Genomic DNA, 9865 nt, shown 5'->3' with positions numbered 1-9865 from the left:
AAGTATTCATGTCAATGAATCTGCCAGTGTCATCAAAAAGAGAAGCCGTGACACCGTCTTTATGAACAAGATAGTCAAATGGCTTTGTCATGTTTTCATTATGACAGTGTACAATATTCTATCAGTGTTTTCCAATGCAAAAAAAAGTCAGAACCCGGTGACACTACCTGAAAATGTTCAAGACAGCACTATACACTTTTTGTACAGCCATGTACAGTAAAATCTACAGTAAAGTTAGACATTCCTGTAGTTAGGGAAGTAAGTGAGTACAGGACACTGAATACGTATGTTTCACATTTTTACTGTGTAGGCTGTTTGTAATTCTACAACATTGTGCAAAAGAAAAATACTCTACAGTCACTTATTTAGAATAAACATAAGAAACACCCTTTTGGTAGAGTTGTGCACAAATGTGAACAATATAACAGTACATATTGTAACTGAACATATGTAAATCATTCTGGCACATCCATACGTTCCTGTCTGTCTCCACATATTTTCATCTACATCACAATAGATATCATCCCTTGCCATGCAGGGAGGAGAGTATCTCCTCGAGTGGCGAATCCACGCTCTGCCTGACTTTGCTGTAATGTCGTCCCATGCTGCATCCATGGCTGCTAGCTGGGCCATTTGCGCATGTGGCTGCCGGTCATAAACCTTCCACCTCCAGGCAGAGAAGAACTCCTCTATCGGATTACAGTTTTTCTCAGTCGCTTTGGTGCGTTTCTCAGAACACCATCAACATTTGCACAGCAGTTAGTGCATTTCCCAAAACAATTAGTGCAAACTGCAAAACCTAGTGGATAGCCTGCAAAAGCACGTCACATGCACAGAATTGATTATCCATACCGCAAAAGCAAGTATCCATGTCAATGAAACTGCCAGTGCCATCAAAATGAAAAGTCTTGACACCATCTGTATGAACAAGATAGTCAAATGGCATTGTCATGTTTCCACTATGACAGTTTATAATTTCAGTGTTTCCCATTGCAAAAACAATTGGTGACACCTGAAAATGCTGACGACAGCACTATGGCCTACCTGTACAGCCATCTGAAATGTGCAGTGAAGTCACTGTAGATGTTATGGGAGTCTTGGGAGTAACTGAGACACTGAATACGTACGTTTCACATTTCCATTGTGTAGAAGTGTTTGTAATCCTACAGAATTGTGCAAAAGAAAAATATGCTACAGTCACTTGTTCACTGTAGAATACATGTAAACATAAAATCACCCATTTGGTAGAGCTGTGCACTAATGTGAACAATAAACAGCACATGTAACAGTACAGTAAATCATTCTGGCACATCCAGACGTTCCTGTCTGTCTGGCCACATATTTTCATCTACATCACAACAGATGTTATCCCTCGCAATGCAGCGAGGAAAGTATCTCCTGGAGTGGCGAATCCACCCTCTGCAGGACTCTGCTGTGATGTCATCACAAGCTTTTGTAGATTCAGTATGCACCTCATGCCAATCCTGTCTGTTGGTTTACATTATATATATACTTGTAGAGTAGGGGATACTGTAACGCGATTCACCTATGACTGGGTAGAAGAGGCTTTTCATTGGTTGCAAGTAAGAGTAACACACACCAATTTTCATTAGTGTGAGATAAAGTTCACCTGAGAAAAGTAATTTATGGAGATTTTCATGGAAACTCCTTAAAAATAGGGTTTTCAAAATGGATGTACAAATTGTTTGACAAGATGTTCAACAATTTTGAGTGCACTGACACAAGCAATGACATGAAGACTATTAGTTGTATGGACAATGACTATTCAGCCGGTACAAGTATAAATAATTGTGACATTCATGATAGAAGCAAGGAGATAGTGATGAATAGCAAGTCAAAAGTGACCATTCTTTAGATATTTGTACTTACTCAGCTGCTTCATGTCCAAAGGCATTTGCCTTTGGACGAAATGAACATGAAACTGCCACAAGGTTGTGCCAAAACGACTATATGTTGTGGAGGTTGAACTAACTATTGTGCAAAGTTTAATTCTGTTGTGAGAAATGCACCAAAGCAACTGAGAAAAACTGTAAGGAATGGGGAGTAGGTCATTGGTTCACATACTTCATACTTCACACACCTCCTCGTCAGTGAAAGCTGAAGTTCCCCTGAGAGAAATTGTTCAATTTAGGAGACATTTCCAGGAAAAAATAATAACAAAAGGTATAAAATTTGCTTGACAGAATTTGATAACTAATTCAACAATTTTGTATGTAATGACTCAAGCAATGAAATGAAGACTATTAGTTTTATTGGGAACGACTATTCAGCATCCAAAAGTATAGTTCATTTTGACTGACATGACATAAGCAATGGTAATGTTATAAAACGGCAGAGAATTGTATGAAAGCAACTGATACATGTCCAAGAGCATTTGCAATTTGTTCAGAGGAAGGAGAAATTGCTACTATGATGTGCACAAATGACTAAATGTTGTGGAGGTTGCACTAATGGTTTTAAGAATTTTCATTTGGATCTGAGAAAAGCACCAAAGCAACTGAGAAAAACTGTAATATTTTGTTCTCAAACACTTTGTGTTATTTATATTTAAAGGTATGGTACAAAGAAAATTTTTGTTTATTTTTACTTACTTTATTTACTTAACCAAACTGACGTAGACCTGCCAACACTAGGCAATCAGAACATGTACTTTTGGTTTTAATGAAACTGTTCTCCTGAGTCTTGGAAATCAGGGAACAAAGAAAATAATCATACTCCATGACACAAAACAAAAAACTATTCACATTCTATCTCAAAAAGTATATTTTGGCCTTTTCCAAAATTTGGTTAGAGTAGAGTTAGGGTGACTTTATCTGTGACGACTTCTTAAACATTTTTCCACATTTTTGCAATTATTAACTGTTGGGTTTATCTAGGCACAAACCCCGCTGGAACACAAGACCATCAACTGCACGGCAACACAAGACACAAGACAGAGCTCTTTGTGTTGTGGGCTTGCGAGGGAAGTCAGCCAAGAAACGGTCCCTTCACTTGAACTCGGCCAACTTCAGTCAACAAGCAATCATACATGAATATGCAATTATAAATATATGTGACAGTCTTTAGCGGGCATATCTGAGCAACATCATCGCCTGTATTCTGTGTGGGTGTATGTGGGTGCATGTGTGTGTGTGTTTTCAGCCATACCATACATAGACATACTTCCTCATCAGGATGTGACCTCTTAATGAAATTAACGTGTGTTTGAGGTATGCCAAAAAAGCAGAAGCGAGCATCTCGCTAAACTATAGAAACAGGAACTTGCAATAGGTCATATCTCAAATGAACATTTAAAAGTGTGAAGCCTTGCACTTTAATAGAGCAGAACAGTCTGGTTTCTAAAGCTATAATGGAACTTATAACGTCGAGACTGCTTCCTCTCATCTCATGATGCTCAGAGTGCACACAGAATCCTTATCAGACCTAATAAGGATAAGACATTCCATCAGCATATAAATGATTATATATCTCTAAGCATAAATGATGACATGTTTCCAAGCACAAATGACAATCACAAAAACATCAACCCTCACATTAACATCTAACTTGTTGATAATAATAACAAAAATAATTTCAGAGTTAACATGTAATACCAAAACAGCACTGAGCATAGCTTTATAACTAATCAGTTATGATTTTATCTTACACAAACTTGACTTGAGCTCAAAGACAGGCTGTCCAAAGGGTCCAGATTTTCTGGACATTTTTTTCTTTTAAATAAATAACGCTGTTCAATCTTTTGTTTACACTTGCGCTTGGTATTCAAGTCAGCTTCTTTCAAACGATGCAGGTTTCATTCTAATTTGCTCTGCCCATGATGTTCTTTCTTTGGGTTTTTCGGCCTCATAATTAACTGTCTGCTCTTGTTGTGACTGAGAGAATAGCTCTGTATCGATCAGAGGCTCCATATTTCTCTCACTTAAATTACACCTGTTGGAGGGCCAGTGCCTCTGTTTGATCCAAAGGTAGAACTTATTTGACACTGTTCCTTAAAACTAGTTAAATGTTAACTCTATGTGACACACCCATGTCATGTGGGAAGGGCTTCTCAGAACGGTCCCAAGTGACCTATCACTCAAAGCGTGATAATGTAGAATGGACACCAAGCTCAAAACCTCTTTGTCCGGTTCATGTCATGGTTCTTGGTCCTTCTGACCCTGCATTTTATGTTCCTTGTTTTTTTTATGACCTTTTGTGTTATGGTTTATTATTCTTTGTGGGAATCCTGAGGTTATTCAATGTTAACCTTTGTACATTTAGGCTCCCCTCATGTCTTTGCCCTCTGTGTCCCCTTCTGTGTGTATGTGTTTAGGTGTGTTAGTCCTTGTGCCTTATCTCCCTTTTCTGTGCCCATGTTCCCTTCCTTGTGTGTATCATTCCATGTTTCTATGTTTATCTCCTTAGACCTTCTCGTTTTCCCAAGTATTGTGTTCTCCCAGTCTCCGTCAGTGTTGGGGAGTAACGGAATACATGTACCGGCGTTACGTATTTAAAATACAAAATATGAGTAACTGTATTCCGTTACAGTTACCGTTTAAAAAGGTGGTATTCAGAATACAGTTAATTTGTTGAAACAAATGGATTACACAGTGCTCTTTTCCTGTTTCATATGTTAGGCTATGCCCTCTCTATTTTTGGTAATTCCACACCAGAGGAAACCCAAACAAAACACGCATTAAGAGGCTCTAGTATCTGTGTCTCAGTCTCATGGCCCATGTGGGGTGGCTGTGGCTCAGGTGGTAGAGCAGATCGGCTACTGACTGGAAGGTTAGTGGTTCGATCCTTGACTTGCCCAGTCTGCATGCCAAGTATCCTTGGGCAAGATACTAACCCCAAGTTGCTCTCCGATGCATCCATCGCAGTGTGAATTCTTAGAATGCGCTTAAGTATAGAAGGAAGTGCTTGGGTGAATGAGGCATGTTGTATACAGCACTTTGAGTACTCCGGGAGAGTACAAAAGCGCTATATAAGAATCAGTCCATGTCACCTCTACTTGCAGCCTGCATAATGACGTGAATAAAAATTATTTAATATGAACACAATAGGCAGAGTGTTACAGGCATAGCCCTGAAGAATGTAGCCTCATGGGCAGTGTAGTCCGAGCTGCAGGGAGAATGGACTGCCATACCCATTATGTGTCTGTGAGCGCGAGGGAGGGAGAAAAAGGAGAGTCGAAAAGTACGAGTTGTCACCGACCAGAAACGTGAGTTGGAAGCATGTAAATATAATAATAACCACTGCAGCCAAAAAGAGTGCCTGACCAGCCCAGTTGTAAGTAAGCTATTAAGACTCGACTGTACACTGTGTTCGTGTTTTCCTCCGAAACAATAAGTTCGTTGGAGCAGCCTTTCAACGCCTCTCTCTGTCTCTTGCTAGCAAAGTTGACCCAGACAACAAAGTAAAGCTAGTTTTCGGCTACGAGCCCGACACGGAACCCGATGTATTAGCCAGAGGTCCCTTTACTACGGTTCAGAGCTGCGGACCTGTTTTATATACACGCGGAATAGTTTTCTATACGAGATCGCTGCAAAAGGTGCAGCCTTACCTAATGTCCACCCTACTGTTACTCATTTTATATTAAGATTTAAAAGTCTAGTTGGTATTGGTATGGCGAGTATCCTTCTGTAATAGTAATAAATCACACAGCAATAGTACATTCATGTAGTTGTAAAAAGCTTGATGATATATTTAGTAATCCAAAGTATTCAGAATACGTTACTCTCATTGAGTAACATAACGGAATACGTTACAAAATACATTTTGGGGCATGTATTCCGTAATCTCTAGTGGAATACACTTTAAAAGTAACTTTCCCAACACTGGTCTCTGTGTCATGTTATGATGTTTTGTCTCCCTTTGTGTCATCATGTCTCTCTCCCGTCCTTCCTCTCATGCTCCCTCGTGTTCCCTCGTTCCCTCTTATCTGCCTCTCCTCCAGTGTTTCCTGCTTTATTGTGAAAGTCTCGTGTTTCCATGTTCGTTCTGTTCAGTTCTGCTTCCCCTGTCTCGTGATGTTAATTCGTGTCAGCTGTATTCATAGCGTTTTCTCATTTCCTCGTTATCCTTTTGTGTATTTATGTCAGCGTCTCCCTCAGTCCCGTGTCGCGACCTCCCTCATGGCTGTGTGTCTCCTTTCCTGCCTGCACAGCCTGTTTCATGACAGTTCAGAAATAAAAGTAAAGAAAGAATTTAAAGCAGTGTACTGTAACTCAAAATATATATCAATTATTCCAAGTCTTATTTCATGTTTGACAGTACTGAGCACACACATAAACAAATTAACTAATCTCAGGCCCATATAATGATATGAGGCAGTTTGATTGCATGTTGAAAATATAACCGATCAATACAGGAAAGTCTAATAACAGACAGGTGAAAAGGCACCATGTAGATCAATACCAGTATGTGATTATTTTCCAATAGTTACTATATGAATGCTGCTCTCCTAAATCCTGTCTCTTGCACAAGTAAATTTGACTTAAAATTAGTGTTTTGAGATTATTATAAGGTAAAAAAGCAAAAATATGTGACAAATTGTAAACTATAACAATGACAAAAGTAGATTTTGTTTTACGTGCTGACTTTACATCTGTGCTAAGATTTCACTCCAGTGGGTTTGGAGGTAACCAGGGTTTGGGTTTGATAGTGTCCACCCTAACCCTTTTAACAGCAAACAATTGTCAAAGAGTATCAGACATAATTAGAAAGGTAACATCCTCTACATTCTGAATATTTGCATATTTACCATGTGGCTTAAACCAAACTAAACCAAACCAAACTCAACACTAACCATAAGCCATTCACTGGTGGTTTGTTAAAAAATTAATGGCCGTGAAAATTCAATTCTAATTTCAGTTTTATTTATATAGCGCCAAATCATAACAACAGTTGCCTCAAAGTGCTTTAGACAAAAAAAAAGACTCAGTGCTGTACTTTGTTCCCAACTCGTCCCATGTTGGTTCCTGGACTATTAGGAATTTTGCCTTTCCCCATTGCAATTGCATTAACATTATTCTTTTTGAGTACAGTGTGAAATATTGCTGGAGATTTGGTTATACTGATTTAATATGCCTCTTTTGCATGCATTATAGATTTTCAATCACTAATTCAAATTCTTCCCAGCTTCCATAATATAATGGCTTGGTCCTTCTGCCATCATTTACGAGGAAGTGACACCATCAAAGTTTTCTAAACAGCATGGCACAGTAAGTAGTATCTCTTCTGTATAAAATTTCAATAACATTTAAAAAAATTTTTTGCACACCCAGGCTTTGCAAATCTCAGGTTTTCAGAAAGAGTTGCACCGTGTCTTTGTTGATCTAGAAAAAGCATATTATAGGGTGCCAAGAGAGGAACTTGCTGCATAGGAAGGTCAGGGGTGGCAGAGTAGTATGTCAGGGCGGTGTCGGACATGTATGAGCAAAGGGAGTCAGTGGTGAGGTGTGTGGTAGGAGTGACAGATGGGTTCAAGGCGCAGGTAGTATGGCACTAGGGATGGACTCTGAACTCCTTCTTGTTTACAGCTGTGATGGACAGGCTTACAGATGAACTCATGAAGTCAGAAGTCTCCATGGACTATGATGTTTGCAGGTGGCATTGTGATCTGTGTAGTGATAGGAGAGAGCCTGGAGAAGTGAAGGTATGCAGTGGAAAGAAGTGGAATGAAAGTCAGAACCAAGACAGAATACATGTGTACGAATGAGAGAGAGACAGGGGGAACATGCAGGGAAATAGTGTTGGTAGGCAAGTTTAATGGCATGAACAATCCAAAGCAACATACAGTGTCCATGAGGGGTGAGGAAGACAGTGCAAGCAAGGTAGAGTGGGTGCAAATGAGCATCAGTGGTGATTTGTGACAGAAAGACAGCAGCAAGAGTGAAAGGAAAGGTTTACAAGATGGTAGCGAGACCTGCTATGTTGTATAATTTGGAGATAGTAGCACTAACTTAAAGGCAGGAGATGGAGCGGGAGGTGCCAGAGCTAAAGATGATAAGATTTTTTCCTGGTAGTGACCAGAATGGAGAGGATTAGAAATGAGTATATCAGAGGGTGTCATGGTTCTGGGTCATTTGGCCCAGCATTTTGAGTTTAGTGTTATTTGTGAGTTTCATATTATAAAGATGTTTTAAGTTCAAGTTTTACAGTTTTCCTTGTCTTTGCAGTTTAAAGTTTTCTTTCATTCATTGTCAGGTCATTTGTTTACCATGTATCATGTTCCAGGTATTCATGTTTCTCAACTACAGGTTTTCATGGTTTTAGTTTACCCAGTCTAGGCTATTGTGTAGTTTAGTTTCGGTCCGCCTTTGTCCTTTGTTTCGTATTTTTTCACCGGCCTTGTTAAACAGCTAGCTTTCTGTTAAAACCAGGTTTTGCTTTACATGTCTGCTTTCGGGTCTACAACACTAACTCGACAGTCTGCAGGATCAGACTCTAACAGGGAGAGCTCAGGTTGAGCAGTTTGGAGACAGAGGCAAGCCTGAGATGGTTTGGAATTCATAGATGCCTTGGAACCATCAACCTCACACAATACCAGCGGAAACAAATTTTCTTATAACTCCATCCCATTTTTGGCCTCGGGTTCTTTTCAACATTTTTCAGGACGTTTTCTTTTCGCAGCCTTAAAAAGTGGAGTTTACAGCAAAATGACTGAATAGTGGAGAAACTTCCACATTTTTTTATTTTAAGAATGAACACAACAACTTTTTATAAAGAATTGAGACATTATATATTTACACAGGAATAATCCTTAGAATTTGTTATTTTTTTCTTAGGTCTTGGATGTTTTATGTGATGAGCATGTTGGTCCCAGGGACGGAATGAATAATTTAAATAAGCACGAATGAACTATTGTGAATCCTATAGATTATTTGTAACAGTTAATGTATGTTTAATGTAGAGCTGTTGTTTTTAATTGTATTGTTCTGTTGTTTATGAGCCTTTTTTGTCTTTCATGTTCATGTTTTATGTATGAAAAAGTTTTTTGTTAAAAAGTTCATCAGACCCCCTGAAAAGTAGCAACTCTATTGCAGGAGCTAATGCAGCTCTTACTAAACTAAACTAAACTAAATTACTAAATTAAACTAATAATTTATGGACGTCAAAGACAGGAAGTCTTAAAGGCGGCTCATTTTTTTATTTTAATGATTTGATTTGTTCTAATATCAGACCTCCTTCATGAAGGAGGTCTTTGTTTTTGTTCAGATCAGTGCATTTACATTAATAAACTTTAAAAAGACATCTTTTCTTAAACAAATTATTATTGGTTTTATTGATGTGTGTGTTTGTTTTCAAAACTAAGAGAAGTAGAAGGCAGACATTTAACACAAATGAGATTTATTCTTTATACAGCGTAATTTGTGTTAATCCACTACTAAAATAACTTCTCTGTTAGAGCACAGCTCATGAGATCACCATGCGCTGTCCATGGTCCTGAAATTATAATAAAACTTTATTAAAGAGAGTTCTTTTTTCCCGGTGTTGCCAAGTGTTCTCTCATATAGGTTGGGGTTTTCTCTCTAATAATGTAGGGACTTTACCTTACAATATAAAGCACACTAAGGTGACTGCTGTGAACGTACGCTTCATAAGTAATACTGAAGTGAACTGAATTTAAAACTAAACAGTGATTCAGGAAGTGACTGTGTACAGTGTTTGTGAAGCAGTCCTGGTTGTTGAAATGACATTTGTTCGTTTTTGCTTCTTTTGAAAGCTCACTTTTTCAGTCAACATTTTTCTTACTTGTAATGGCAATGATATGACTTGGTAGCAGCCGCCTGATAGCATTTAGACGATTCTATTTACTTAGTGTTGATTAGAAGACATAGATTGTCCATTTGTGTATTTA

The 9865-nt window shown here is 38.5% G+C and overlaps 1 long non-coding RNA gene across 1 annotated transcript; it reads right to left on the bottom strand.

The window, feature by feature from the left end:
• Nucleotides 1-285: 285 nt before the first annotated feature.
• LOC112841880 (uncharacterized) lies at nucleotides 286-2445 on the bottom strand. The gene is made up of 2 exons (XR_003213307.1): nucleotides 1045-2445; nucleotides 286-918 (listed from the first exon to the last, which is right to left on the bottom strand). It is a non-coding gene; the product is annotated as an uncharacterized LOC112841880 (long non-coding RNA).
• Nucleotides 2446-9865: the final 7420 nt, after the last annotated feature.

The sequence above is a fragment of the Oreochromis niloticus genome, linkage group LG12, assembly GCF_001858045.2.
Source record: "Oreochromis niloticus isolate F11D_XX linkage group LG12, O_niloticus_UMD_NMBU, whole genome shotgun sequence".
Classification (NCBI taxonomy): domain Eukaryota; kingdom Metazoa; phylum Chordata; class Actinopteri; order Cichliformes; family Cichlidae; genus Oreochromis; species Oreochromis niloticus.
This window is presented reverse-complemented; position numbering and strand designations above follow the sequence as displayed.